Source organism: Pinus tabuliformis, chromosome 2_2 (genome assembly GCF_031772625.1).
Source record: "Pinus tabuliformis cultivar Carrire ecotype Pingquan chromosome 2_2, CPIR1, whole genome shotgun sequence".
NCBI lineage: Eukaryota > Viridiplantae > Streptophyta > Pinopsida > Pinales > Pinaceae > Pinus > Pinus tabuliformis.
This window is the reverse complement of record NC_142300.1, coordinates 1,017,815,487-1,017,830,574: the sequence shown is the minus strand read 5'-3', so window position 1 is coordinate 1,017,830,574 and position 15,088 is coordinate 1,017,815,487.

The following is a 15,088-nucleotide window of genomic DNA, read 5'->3' as shown; positions in this document are numbered from 1 at the left end:
CATTGCTCCTAGGGAAATGTTGGATGCATCTACATGGACATGAAATTCCACATTCCAATCAGGAAACATTAGGAGCACTTACCCACTCTTCTTTCAGCCCTCCTGTTACGATTCATATATTTATCAAACTCCCTAATGCATGTAGGTACCTTTGCCCCGATGATGGAGTATACTTCTGCCCCAATGCTTGGATGGGGTTACCCACCTTGATATGAGTCACAAAAAGCTGATCCAAAGTACTATATCTATTCTTATATGCTTGAAAGATAGACCCACCCTCCATAGATATAGATTTTTTTCCACCCATGCTTTGAAGGGTATGTTCGCTCGCTCGGTTCTTCTAACTCATTCCTCTGATCTTGCTTGAAACGTCTTAATCTAACATGTAGATAATGGTCTTGACATGGTAGTTCGAATAAGTTTTTAAGTGGTTTTCACGTATATGATGAATAGACGTATTATTACATACGTAATAATGTAGGTCCTAAGGGAGGGGTTGCTGCAAGTTTCAAAGTCATAGTGCACACATAAATGTACTTTAGTTTCATTATGAATCTCATTTATGCACTCTTAAAATAGGGAGATAGATAGGACATTGACTTAGAAATAGGTTATTAATTTACACGCTTGCTGAAGTAAATAAATTAAGGTTGGATTATTTATATAAGGTTATGCAAGCATTCATTCCCATATCTCCTTCTCTTTCCTCACAAGTACGGATCCCACTTTCAAATAAACAAACAAAAAATTATAAGGTTTATCCATAACAATCTATTTTGTGAGAGAATAACAACAATTTCTCCCATTCGCTCACATAACTTGGTGAGGATAGATGTAGCTTCATCGAGGAAGAATTTGTATATTGGACCTAACAAGGAGCATCATACCTTTCTCATTAGGGAGTTTTTGATCAAGTTATCTAGTTCTGATCCCACGAGGCCATTCGACTGACTATGGGTGGCCCGTTGACTGGCCATCGAATTCGTTCGATCCACACCATTTCAGAGACATGCAGTTTTTAGAGTATAGTCTATGCAATTTGACGAATAAGGTTAGACACTTACCTGTGTGGCCGTGGACATGTTTTGCAGGCTTCGGGACATGGAACGATGGCTTTGCCCACTGCTACTTCGTGCACAGGCGGTGGAACTCCTTCTTTCATTGGTTGATGCTGTCTGCAAAGCTTTGGGACCCGATCTTCTGGTTGTGAATGCTGCATGCATAGCTCTGTCTTTTCTTAGTTGTCGAGGAGGTGTTCACATCCAAGCAGAGCTGGTTGCATGTCCCCTGCACTGATCTCAGCTGCTATCGACTCCATGGTATGTGCGCTAGACGGATCAGCTGCTACAGGATTCCTCTAGGACATCCTGTAGCTGCTTCTCCTCCTGGGACACATGCTGAAATGAGCAAGGTTATATTCGTGGATGACAGGTCCTGATGGAGCTTTGACAAGTAGTGTGTGCGAACCTTTGAATGCTTGATTTGTCCCTTGGGGAAAAAAATTTCAATATGAGGAAAATAGGGCTCTTTCCATGACTGTGCAGGAATACATAACCAGATTGTTGCATGGCAGTGGAAAGCGATGAAACCGATGATGGATGGCAGAGAGGGGTGGCTGTAGACCTCATCAACAGACTTCAAGCTTTAAATCCCTTTCCGGAATCGATTTTTTCCTGCCCGAAGGCTCTACATGATGTTTCTTGTAGAAATGCAGAACTTCCTATAGAAAGTCCTGAAACTTCCTATAGAAAGCTCAGAACTTCCTGTAGGAGGTTGAATCTTGGCCTGAAAGTGTTCAAATCTTGGAAAAAATGAGTGGCCATGGGGGGAGTGTATATGAGGATTTCTGGTAGCTTGGGATGGACCGATGTCCTCGTTTTGCGCAACCTTCTTTTTTGCACTGTATTCCATGCAACCTGCAATAATTTCAGAGATCAGACCTCTTTTTTTTTTTTTCTCTTCATTTTTCTCTTTTTTTTTGAGAGAGAGACAGTAGGGGCGCCTCCATGAGGTTTTCACCCCCACTATATGCCCTGGGTGCCTCGGAGAGGTTTTCACCGAGGCATCTTTTTTATTCCATTTCTTTATTTTTTTGAGAGACAGCAGGGGCGCCTCCATGAGGTTTTCACCCCCACTATCTACAATAGGCACCTCGAAGAAGTTTTCACCTAGGGAATAGAGGCAGAAGCCTGCTCTACTACTAGCACCGATTTTTCCACAGTTTCAAGGAACTCTTGCCACGAAAAGGGGTTTCTTGTAGATTTTCAATCAATGCCCATTGACAAGCTTGGGGATGGCTTCTTCATCAATGGTCCTGATAAGAATTGAACCATTTTCATTGCATTTCTCCACTGTATATGGTCCTAACCATCTTTTCCTCAACCTCCCTTTGAAATCCTTGTATCTTGAGTCATACAGCAGTGCCCAATCTCCGGACTGGAATTACTTTTCATGAAGGTGTTGGTCATGCCATATCTTCCTTTAGAGTTGAACTACATCTGAGTGGAGGAAGGCCTGCATTCTGTGTTCATCTAATCCATTCAGCTGTAACAATCTTTCACGTTGAGCATGGCTGAGATCTAGGTCGAGTTGAGCTGCCACCCTCAATGTGTTGTACTCGAAATATATGAACAACAAAGCTTTCTTCCCGTAGACCAATTCATAAGGTGTGAAACCTGTTGTAGTCTTCCAAGTGGTTTTGTAGGCTCAGGTAGCCTCAACTAGGTGATCTGTCCAATCCTTTCTGCTGTTGCTCACCACCTTAGTCAAAATCCCTTCCAATGCTCTATTAGTGACTTCCACCTACCCATTTGCTTGTGGATGATATGAGGTGGAAGTCCTGTGCTTGATATTGTGACTAACTCTCGTGGGTAGCAAAACTTGTAAAAGATATTTTCCCTTAAAAACATAGCCACCTTTTGTTCTGTTGCTGCTTTGATTGCCTTCATTTCTGCCCACTTGGTTAGATATTCGGTGCACACAATGATGTAAGACCTTTGCTTTGAAGGGGGGTTGATAAGACCCACAAAATCCATGCCCCACTTCTCAAATGGCTCGAAGGTCACTTGAGGTTGGAGAGGCATTTCATCCCTTGGAGTCAGTTTCCCCATCCTCTGACATCGATCACAGTGGCTGATGTATCTTCTGACATCTTGATGAAGAGTAGGCCAATAGTAGCCTGCCTATCGATTTTTGAAGGCAGTCCTTTTTGTTGCAAAGTGGCCTCCACAAGGTCCGTCATGGCAGGTTAGGAGGATGTCAAAGAATTCCTCCTCCCTAACACATTGCCTCAAGATTTGATCTGGACCAAGTTTAAACAAGTTTCCCCCCATCCAAGTGAATGTGGCACTCTTCCTTACGATTCTGCTCTTCTCCTTTGAGGATAGATGCGGAGGGAACTGTGTTGAGACCAATTAATTTTCTATATCAGCAAACCATGGAGAGAGTACTGAGATAGAAAACAGATGTTCGTCTGGCATCTAGTCATCCACTGTTCCTTTGTCACCTGCAGGAAAATCCAATCTAGACAAGAAGTCAGCAACAACATTTTCCTTAACTGGCTTGTCGACAATAGTCAAATCAGATTGCTGCAACAAAAGTAACCATCTAATAATAGGAGCATTGACATGAGGCTTATTCATTAAATATATAATCACAGCATGATCAGTGTGTACAAACGTTTGATAACCAGTGATGTAGTGTCTGAACTTGTTTAAGAAATGGACTACAACCAGGAACTCTTTCTCAGTTACATTATAATTCATTTCTGCCTTGGACAAGTTTTTGCTAACAAAATATATGGAATATGGTAGTTTCTCCTCAACTTGTCCTAAGGCTGCCCCTATGGCTTTGTTCGAGGAATAAGTGTGGATGTGGAAAGGTAGGGCCCAGTTTGGACCTCTCAAGATTAGAGCGAACACCAACTTATCTTTCAACTCATCCAGTGCCCCTTTACAATTGTCAGTCCATTTGAACTCGACATCCTTCCCTAAGAGGCCAAACAATGGCGAGGCTATCTTGTTGAAATCTTTAATGAATCTTCGATAATATCTTGCTAAGCCTAGGAAACTCCAAACATCCCTTACCTTTTGTGGAGGTGGAACCTTTTGGATGATAGCAATCTTGTTAGGATCCACCTGTAACCCTTGGCAAGAAATGGTATGACCTAGCACGGTCCCTTCAGTCATCAAGAATTCACATTTTTCGGCACTGAGGGACAGGTTCATCTCAATGCACTTGGTTAGAACTTTTCCTAGATTAGTCAATGCTTCTTGGAAGTTGGACCCATAAGGTGTAAATTCATCCATATAGATTTCTACCGAATCATGGACCAACTCAGAAAATGTGCTCAATACTGCTCTTTGGAAAGTGGCAGGAGCGTTGCATAGCCCAAAGGGAAGGACTCGGTAGGCAAAGGTACCCCATGGACAAGTGAAGGTGGTTTTATCTTGGTCCTCCGGCCTTATTTGGATCTGATTATACCCGCTGAACCCATCTATGAAAGAGAAGAACTTCCTCCCTGCCAGTCCATCCAACACTTGATCTATGAATGGCAAAGGGAAATGGTCTTTCTTGGAGGCTTTGTTAAGTTCTCGGTAATCTACACAGATTCTCCATTCTCGTTCTTCTTGGGCATAAGCACTAGAGGTGAGACCCACCCACTATTGGAGATAGGGTAGATGAATCCTGCATCCAACAATTTTTGCAATTCTTCTTTGACAATGTCTTTAAGGGTTGGGTTCATTCTCCTTTGAGGCTTCCTCACTGGTTTACAATCTCCTTTAATGTTAATGTGATGGGTACAGACCGAAGGATGGACTCCTTTCATCTCCTTATAGCTCCAAGCGAAAGCATCTAAATGATTGTTCAGTAAGCTACACAGCTCCTTCTCTTTGGAAGGAGATAGGGAGGAGCTGATCTTCAAAGCTCTTTCAGGACCAAACTCCACATTATTAACTCTGGGAGAGGTCGGATCAGTTACACAGAGGTCCACTATGGTGCTGGCCTCGGCATCTTCCACCAATTCCCCTAAGGATAGTGCACTGGGAGGAGGATTTTGAATCAAAGTCTCAATCATATCATCATCGGTTTGAGGGCCTCCCCTAGTGGTTTCTACTATGCACAATGGTGCAGAGTAGACCTCATCCTCATCTCCTTCTTCTAACCAAAATGGTAAGTCATGTTCTAGCAGAGGTTGGGAAGGAGGGTATAGGACTAGCTGCTTGGACATAGGACCATTCTTGATGGTCATGTTTCTAGCTCAGCAACTGATGTAAGCATCCACAGTGGCTAACCAAGGCATTCCCAAAATGAGGGGGTATCTAGTAAGCTTTGCCTTTGGCTGAAGGACCAAGAAGTCTTCAGAATACTCCCAAGAGTCAAGAGAGACCAAGACATCTTCCACAATCCCTTTGGGAGTCACAGTGGAGCGATCTGCCAACTGCAGGACTGTCGAGGTCTTCCTTAAGGAACTCAGAAGGTTGAGTTTAAGCATGGTGTCCCTGGTCATCACATTAATGGCAGCCCCTAGGTCAATCAAGGTATGGAGGATAATGGTGCCATTGATGTGGAAATCAACTACAGGACTCCCAAGGTCCAAATACTTTGGACAGCTTACTTGCCCCAACATTAGATCGGACAGTTGTCTTATGACATTGATAGTTGAGGCATCTCTATTTCGCCTACCTCGGTGCGTGAAACACTTCTCCTTAATCAATTTGTTGTATATTGGTACATCATTTATGGCCTGGAGAAGTGGTATTTTCACACACAACTGTTTAAGTTCTCCCAGAAGTTCAGTCTCCTCTGGGTTTGGTTGCATGGTTACTGTTAGTCACTCACGAAAGGGTGGAATGGCGTTGGGTTCACTTTCCTGTTTCTCGTCCTAGTCCTGTAGGGGAGGAGGTTGGCGATCTGGAAGGGTCTTCCCGGATCGTAGGTTGATCTCCTGAATCTCCATAGCATAGGTAGGGCATGTTGTCTCCCCATTGTATACCTGCTGGGCTTGTCGGTTGTTGGGGTTCGGGTTCGGTTGAGCAGGCATTTGGGGTTGTCTTGGAGGAGCAGGAGGTAATGGTTGTGGTTGAGCCGGTGGGTGGAGGTAGAATAGTGCGAGGAGAGTTGTATTGGAGCCTCCACCTCGGTTGAGGTGCATTCCACTGAGGTTGTGGCTAGGCATGCGAGTGAAACAAAGGAACAGTGGGTTGAGCATGGTACTGAGGTGGATAAGACCATGGAGGAGGTGTGGACCAGGAAGGATGAGCAACGGGACCCCAAGAAGGCATGTGAGCAGATTGGTTGGGGCTATAATAAGCTTGGGATGTCCCTTGCATCCTCTGCTAGTAAGGTCTAGGCCCGTGCAACCTCCTCTGGGTGAGGAAGTAGAGAGGTTCAGTGGTTGCCTCAGTCCCTTGGTACATGGCTTTAAATCCAGGCAAGGTTAGGCATTGGTTCATGGGGTGGGTTTCCTCACAAACGAAGCATACCTCTACTGAGTGCAATGGAAACTCATTCTTAGGGTGCTTACTCGTACATCTAGGAAAAAAAATGCCCAAATCCCTCTCAACTTCCTCTTTATTTTGTTGGATTTGGAAGGTATCGAGTTGCATGGCAATGGCGTGTCTCATCTCCCTTTTGAGGTCTTCCATCTGATTAGTAAACTCATGCTTGGAGAAGGTAGTACTAGCTGAAACTGGATTCCCCGTACCTCTTTTCCGGGTTGCCCTAGAGTGGTTTCTAAACACATTCCTTATGTCCTCATAAGGTAGTTGGTAGATGTCTCATCTAGCTAGCATGTGAAGGGTATCTAGAAGGTATTCAGGAACTCCTTGGAGCAGAACCAGCTTTAAAGATTCAGGGTCAAGTGTGCACCTCGCCCGTTTACAACTAAGTTGGAACCTTTCCTCATAGTCTTCTAAACACTCATCATTTCCCATGGTCATTCGAAAGATTTCTCCCTTTGCTTCTTTTGACCTACAGTAGTCCTGGTATTTGTTGTTAAAGGCTTGCTGCATCTGAACCCAAGTTGTGATATTGTTTCTAGGTAACCCCATGAACCAGCGTAATGTTACATCCTTGAGGGTAGACGGAAAGAGTTTCAAATTTTTCTCATCTTCTGCATAGTCATAAGTTCGACAAAGGACAACAAACTCAAACAGGAAGTTATCAAGGTCTTCAGTGGTCAATCCATGGAAATGAGGTAAGGCTGAGGGACTTATGTTCTTCATCTTCATGTCCCCATTGGTCTCTCGCATGGGGAAGGTACCTTCTATTCTCTCGTCATCGTCTCTACCGTTTCTGTTTTCAGCCATGGTCTCAAAAGGAATGTTTTATTGCTCTTATTCTGTTATAGGATCTTTGTATATCTCAGGAGGTTCACCTATAGGTTCTTCTGGGTCACTGACACCAAAGAAGAGAGAAGGGTGACTCAGTGAAGTGGAGGGGGTTTTGGGTACAAATTTTTTGGTATTATCTCTGTTCCTACGAGGCATGAAAAGATTTTTGATTTTTTTTTTTTTTTTTTTCTGATTGTACCTGCAAAACTGAAACAGATGGAATTGCAACTAACTAAAATCTATCTTGCAGAAACGAAAATGCGGAATTGAAATGAAAGTAGGAAAGGACTAAGCTATTTTGCTGAAATAAAATTGTGAGAATGAAATACTAGACTACGTTTGCATAATTGAAATTCTATTCTACGCTTGCAGAATTGAAAGGATAATCTATGAATGTAGGAAATGTCTACTCTGCTTTTGCGGAAATGAAATTATAGAATGGAAATGAAATAAACTACTTAGTAGAAGGTTAGAGTAGGGAAATAGAAGAAAAGCAGCAATCACAAATACTCTGATGCTTCCCCAGCAACGGCACCAAAAAGAATGGTGGGCTTTAGTATTGCAGCAATAATGCTGCAACTCCTGCAACTCCCTTCTTTACTCCTATCAACCCGGTAGTTCGATAAAACTTGGAAGCGACAGTGCTGTATGCAGGGGTTATGCGTCAAACTTACGATTTCAATGAATCCTCCCTGATTTTAAGAAATTAGACGAGAATAATCCACTATAAAAGCTTCCAAGAAGTCACACTAAAAACAACTCGAAACTAAAGGAGTTTTCCTTAGTGTGACTTTTTTGGATTTTCTCATGCTAGAATCCTATGGATACATTTGTGATGAAATCTTGATTTGTGTTATTTAAACTAGTTTTTTAACTATATATATGGATTTGGCACCCTGAAAAAGCCCTAGGGAACTTTTATTGTGCAGGGGTTACCCATCAAACTTGTGATGTCACTAAATTCTTGTCGGATTTCAGAGAAATTATATTGTAATAATCGAGCGGAAAAGCTTCCAAAAAGCCACACTAAAAACAACTTGAAACTAAAGGAGTTTCCTTTAGTGCAACTTTTTGGAGTTTTCGGTGCTGAAATCCAATGGAAAATTTTGTGGTGCAATCTTGATTTGTGTTACTTAAACTAGCTTTTTGATAGTATATATGGATTCAGTACCTTGAAAGACCACTAGGCCCTTCTATTATTAAAGGGTTACCCATCAAACTTGTGATTTCAATGAATTTGTGTTGGATTTTAGAAACGCTAGACTGGAATAATCCACTAGAAAAGCTTCCAAAAAGTCACACTAGAGACGACTCCAAACTAAAGGAGTTGTCTTTAGAGCGACTTTTTGGAGTTTCGGGTACCAGAATCTGGTGGAAAAATTTGTGGTGAAATCTTGATTTGTGTTATTTAAACTAGATTTTTTACTGTATATATGGATTTGAAAAACCCCTAAGGCACTTCTACTATGTAGGCTTTACAAATAAAACTTGTGATTTCAATGAATTTGTGTTGGATTCTAGAGAAATTAGACTGGAATAATCCATCCAAAAAGCTTCCAAAAAGTTTCACTAAAGACAACACGAAACTAAAGGAGTTGTCTTTAGGGCTAATTTTGTAGTTTTTGTCTTTTTTCTCAAATTTAATATTAAATATATATTACATTAATATTTGAATAGAAATTATAATTTTCTAGAAAGAGGAAAAATGTAAAAAGAAAAATGTATTGCAAAAATTATTGATTTTAACATTATAAATAAATTTTTTTATTTGATAAAATTAATTAACATAAAAAAAACCAATATTTTTAAAAATAATAAAAAAATTGGGTAAATATAATCTTTAAAATATTACTATAATAATAAAAAAAATAAAAACCCTATATTATATAACTTTACGTTAAATTTTAAAATCAAAATATTTATTACAAAATTAGTATTCCTAATTTTCAAAATTTTAATTTAAAATATATATAAACATAGTTTTAATTATATTTTAAATAATTTAGCTTTATTTTCTCTTAAATATTAATAAATAAAAGACTGGTCAAAGTAAATTTTAAAATCAAAATATTTATTACAAAATTAGTATTCTTAATTTTCAAAATTTTAATTTAAAATATATATAAACATAGTTTTAATTATATTTTAAATAATTTAGCTTTATTTTCTCTTAAATATTAATAAATAAAAGATTGGTCAAAGTAAATGACGATGACCACCATCAATATTACTCGGTAGAGAGGCATATTCTACAACTCATAATAAAAAAATTAATGTATACCAGAAAAAATGAAAATAATCATGGTGATAAAAACTAGGGATTTGATCTCTCTCGGGCCATGATAGATCCATGATAGATCCAGAGTTAGATGGATCTAAGGTGTCACTAGTATTCTATGGTCAAAGGTCACTAGTTCGTAACCCCAATAGCTAAAACCCAACAATACTAAGGGCTAGTGTGAGCAAGATGATGCTATCTATGGATGATTTTGACTACTTAGGGCTAAAGACAACTCCTTCATATATTAGTTAGACAAAGTATTTTCCATAATTTCAAAATTCTTAAAAATACTAAAAAAAAAACCATTTAATCTATTTCATAATTTTGAAAATGAGTGGAAAAATTGGTGTTGAAATCTTGATTTGTGTTATCTAAACTAGTTTTTTCACTCTATATATGGATTCATTAGGGTGAAAAACCCCTAGGGTACTTCTACTATGCACCTTTTACAAATAAAGTTGTGATTTCAATGAATTTGTGCTCCATTTGAGAGAAATTAGTGTGGAATAATCGACCAAAAAAACTTCCAAAAATTCACACTAAATACAACTGGAAGCTAAAGGAGTTGTCTTTAGGGAGGCTTTTTGTAGTTTTCCTCTTTATTCTCAAATTTAATATTAAATATATATTGCATTAATATTTGAACAGAAATTATGATTTTCTCAAAAAGGAAAAAATTAAAAAGAAAAATGTATTGCAAAAATTATTGATTTTAATATATAAATAAATTTTTTTATTTGATAAATTTAATTAATATAAAAAACCAATATTTTTAAAAATAATAATAAAGTTGAGTAAATATAATTTTTAAAATGTTTTTATAACCTTAAAACAAATAAAAACCATATATTATTTAACTTTGCATTAAAATCTAAAATCAAAATATTTATTAGAAGATTAGTATTCCTAATTTGTAAAATTAAAATTTAATATATATATATATATATATATATATATATATATATATATATAGTTTTAATTATATCTCAAAGGAGTTGTCTATAGACTTTTTGGAAGCCTTTCCTCTCGTTTTTCGTGTCAAAATCACCCAACAATTTATTGGAATCACAAGTTTGATAGCTAGTTTGTGCACCATCAAAGCGTCAAGGGGTTTGTGAGGGTAGTTAAAAAACTATTTTAACTTCAGCAAATCAAGATTTAACCTCAATTTCTTGGATCAGGTCAAGGGAAAAATCGCGCATTATAGACAACTCCTATTTCAAATAATTTAGCTTTATTTTCTTTTAAAGTTTAATAAATAAAAAATTGGTCAAAGTAAATGAGGATGACCACCATCAATATTATTGGGTAGAGAGGCACATTCTACAACTCAGTATTAGGGGATCGGTAAATATGTCAGATCTCCAATAACATATTAATAAAAATAAAATGAAAATAATCATGGTGATAAAAACTACAATATAATTCAATAGAAAGAATCAATATTATTGTGTAGAGAGGCACATTCTACAACTCAGGGGATGGGTAAGTATGTCACGTCTCCAATAAAATATTAATAAAAAAATTTTAATGCTTAACAAAAAAAATCAAAATAACCATGGTGATAAAAACTACAATATAATTCAAATATTTATTTTAATTAAATATTTGTAAAATAAATCTTTAAAAGGAAAATTATGGATATACTAAAATCTTTCAAGGCATAAATATTTGCATATAAAAATTGTAATATTTGAAAATATAAATTTGATATAGTTTTATTATAAATTTTGTTATGTAATATTTGAAATTATAAATTTGATATAGTTTTATTATAAATTTTGTTATGGTGCCCTGTAAAAAACATCATTAAATTTAATATTACTATTATATTAATATTGTTAAACTTAGGAATTAGATCCCTTTGTGTTGAAAAAGTCATTAGTTAGTAACTCCACTATCAAAAACCAATAATGTTAAAGCCTAGTGTGAACAAGCCCATGCAATCAACTAGTGATTTTGAATAATTAAATGTGCTTGGGTTTCACCTACCAAAAAAACAAAAAACTATCATATAATTTCCAGTTAATTTCACATATTCAAAACAATATTTTTTATAAACAGAAGATGAAATGGCTCTTTGACCTAGAGATTGTAACTTCTTGTTCTTTAAAATATATTTTTGAATGCATAATTGATTTAATTACTTTTATTAGTTAAACAAAGCATTTTACATAATTTCAAATTCCTAGAAATACTAGACCATTTAATCTATTTGATAATTTAGAAAATAATCATTTCACCAAAAACAAAATACTATGTCTCTCTTTTACAAATGATTTTTACATTGCTGTGTAAAATCTTCATTCACATTTTACTTCTGTAAAAAGGTGTTTTACATTTAGTGTTGTAGAATAAAAATTCTTATATTGATTTACTGCTGTAAAAGCAATTTTCTTACATAGGTTTACTACTGTAAAATAAAAAAAACTTTCACATTTACCCAAAAAGAATTTCTTAAATGCCTTGCTTGTTTTTCACATCGCATTTAACCAAAGTTATCATTTATTCTACTGCTCCACACCATACATTTAATTATGAATTTCAATGCATATACTCCTCAAGAATTCGGAGTGATGTGTATTGTCCTGTTATTTCCTCTGCATCTCAGAGCCCTCTTCTTCCCTAGAACCAGTTTTTTTTCCTCCTGTGTGCAATTACAATTAAAAGTCAATACTCACACATCATATGGGTTAACAAAAAAAATACATGCCATATTAAAAACTTTAAAGCTTTTACCTAAAACTATGATAGTTCATTAAATACATTAATGTTAAAACCATTCCGTAAAACTAAAAAAAATTCATGCAAGTTGAAGAAGATCCTCGGATGCATCTCGCAAGGCTAACTCACACAAACCAAACGTTGTTTAATTGCCGAGGGATTGGTGGTTTCCGTTGACTTGATCGGATGCATCTCGCAAGGCTAACTCACACAAACCAAAAGCTGTTTAATTGCCTAGGGATTGGTGGTTTTCAAATCGTATTGAGGATGTGTGTCACTTGGTGGGGGTGTTTGGAGCCCTTCTTACGGATACCGCTTTTGCCAATAGGTGGTGCGGGAAAGTATGGGCGGTTTTGCCAAAACAACACTGCAATAAATGTGCAGTTGAAATTAATATTTCAACACTCCCCTTTAATTTCAACTGCAGGGGTTATGAGTCATACCCAAACATTTCCTCAAAAATTCAAAGCTTTTATGGGCCAATGGCTTTGTCAAAATGTCTACAACCTGTTCCTGAGTCCTGCAATGTTGTAGAACAATTTCTTCATTGCTCACCAATTCTTTGATGTAGTGAAACCTTGTGTCAATGTGTTTCGTTCTCTTATGAAACACCGAATTCTTGGATAATGCAATAGATAAGCTATTGTCACAAAAAAATCACTCTTGCTTTTGCATGGTCTTGACCTAAGCTCCTAAACATCCTTCTCATCTAAACTGCTTGACATGTTTCTGCTGTAGCTGCCACATATTCTACCTCTGCTGTAGATAATGCTACAATGGACTGCTTCTTAGAAGCCCATGAAATGGCTCGTGAACCCATGTGAAAAACATAACCAAAAGTGCTTTTCCGATCATCTACACTTCCAAGCCAATCACTATCAGTGTATCCAACCAAATTTGAACATTCTGAGATTTTATATAAAATTCCAAACGTTTTAGTACCTTTAACATACCTCAAAATTCTTTTTGCTACCTACCAATGTGCTTCCTTTGGCCTCTCCATGAATCTGGAAATTAAACTAATAGCCAACATTATGTCAGGCCTAGTTGCACTCAAATACATTAAGCTACCAACTATGCTCTTGTACAAACTAGGATCAAAGTCCTTGCTGTTGTCCTCCTTGTTGAGTTTTAATCCCATTACTGTGGGAGTGATTGTTGCCTTGCACTCTTGCATATTAAATCTACCCAACACTTCATTTACATATTTTGCTTGTGAAATAAAAATCCCATTTTCATTTTGATCTACTTCTATTCCTAAGAAGTATCACCGCAAACCCATGTCAGTCATTTCAAATTCCTCTTTCATGACTGTTTTGAATTGTTCAATGAGGTAGTCATCATTACGTGTAAAAATAACATCATCAACATATAACACAACAATTAGCAATTTACCATCTTTTTCTTTGATGTAGACGGTGGGTTGTCTCTCACACTTCGCAAATTCATTTTCGAGTAGATACGAATCTATCCTACTGTACCATGCTCTTGGCACTTGCTTCAACCCATAAAGAGCTTTCTTCAATCGGCACACTTTGTGCTCTTGGCCTTTCTTCTCATAGCCTAGAGGTTGCTCAATATAAACCTCCTCTTTTAACTACTCGATGAAGGTGGTAGCTTTACTCCTTGCTCGTGTCCCACAGGTCGATAAGATGCATTTACAGGTTCTTCCACTCGATATCTAGCTTCAACCCAATTAACATGCATTGGTTAAAAGAGAACTCTTGAAGTAACAACAACCGCCTGCAAATTCATACTTCTAAGATACGCTTATTCAGTAAGTACTTTAGAGCTAAATGGTCTGTGCAGAACTGAAAATGGCCTTCCAATAGAATAGATAACAGTGGAACTTCTGTAAGTCATACACCATAGCTATCCTTTCCCCCTCCTTGGTGGTATAGTTGTGCTCGGCTTGAGACAAATTCCTAATTGCAAAAAAAACAAGGTGATTGAGATTCCCTTCCCTTGGCTACACAAGCATTAGTCCTAGGGAAATGTTGGATGCATCTACATGGACATGAAATTCCACATTCCAATCAGGAAACATTAGGAGCACTTACCCACTCTTCTTTCAGCCTTCCTGTTACGATTCATATATTTATCAAACTCCCTAATGCATGTAGGTACCTTTGCCCCGATGATGGAGTATACTTCTGGCCCAATGCTTGGATGGGGTTACCCACCTTGATATGAGTCACAAAAAGCTGATCCAAAGTACTATATCTATTCTTATATGCTTGAAAGATAGACCCACCCTCCATAGATATAGATTTTTTTCCACCCATGCTTTGAAGGGTATGTTCGCTCGCTCGGCTCTTCTAACTCATTCCTCTGATCTTGCTTGAAACGTCTTAATCTAACATGTAGATAATGGTCTTGACATGGTAGTTCAAATAAGTTTTTAAGTGGTTTTCACGTATATGATGAATAGACGTATTATTACGTACGTAATAATGTAGGTCCTAAGGGAGGGGTTGCTGCAAGTTTCAAAGTCGCTTGACCCAATATTCATAGTGCACACATAAATGTACTTTAGTTTCATTATGAATCTCATTTATGCACTCTTAAGATAGGGAGATAGATAGGAGATTGACTTGGAAATAGGTTATTAATTTACACGCTTGCTGAAGTAAATAAATTAAGGTTGGATTATTTATATAAGGTTATGCAAGCATTCATTCCCATATCTCCTTCTCTTTCCTCACAAGTATGGATCCCACTTTCAAATAAACAAACAAAAAATTATAAG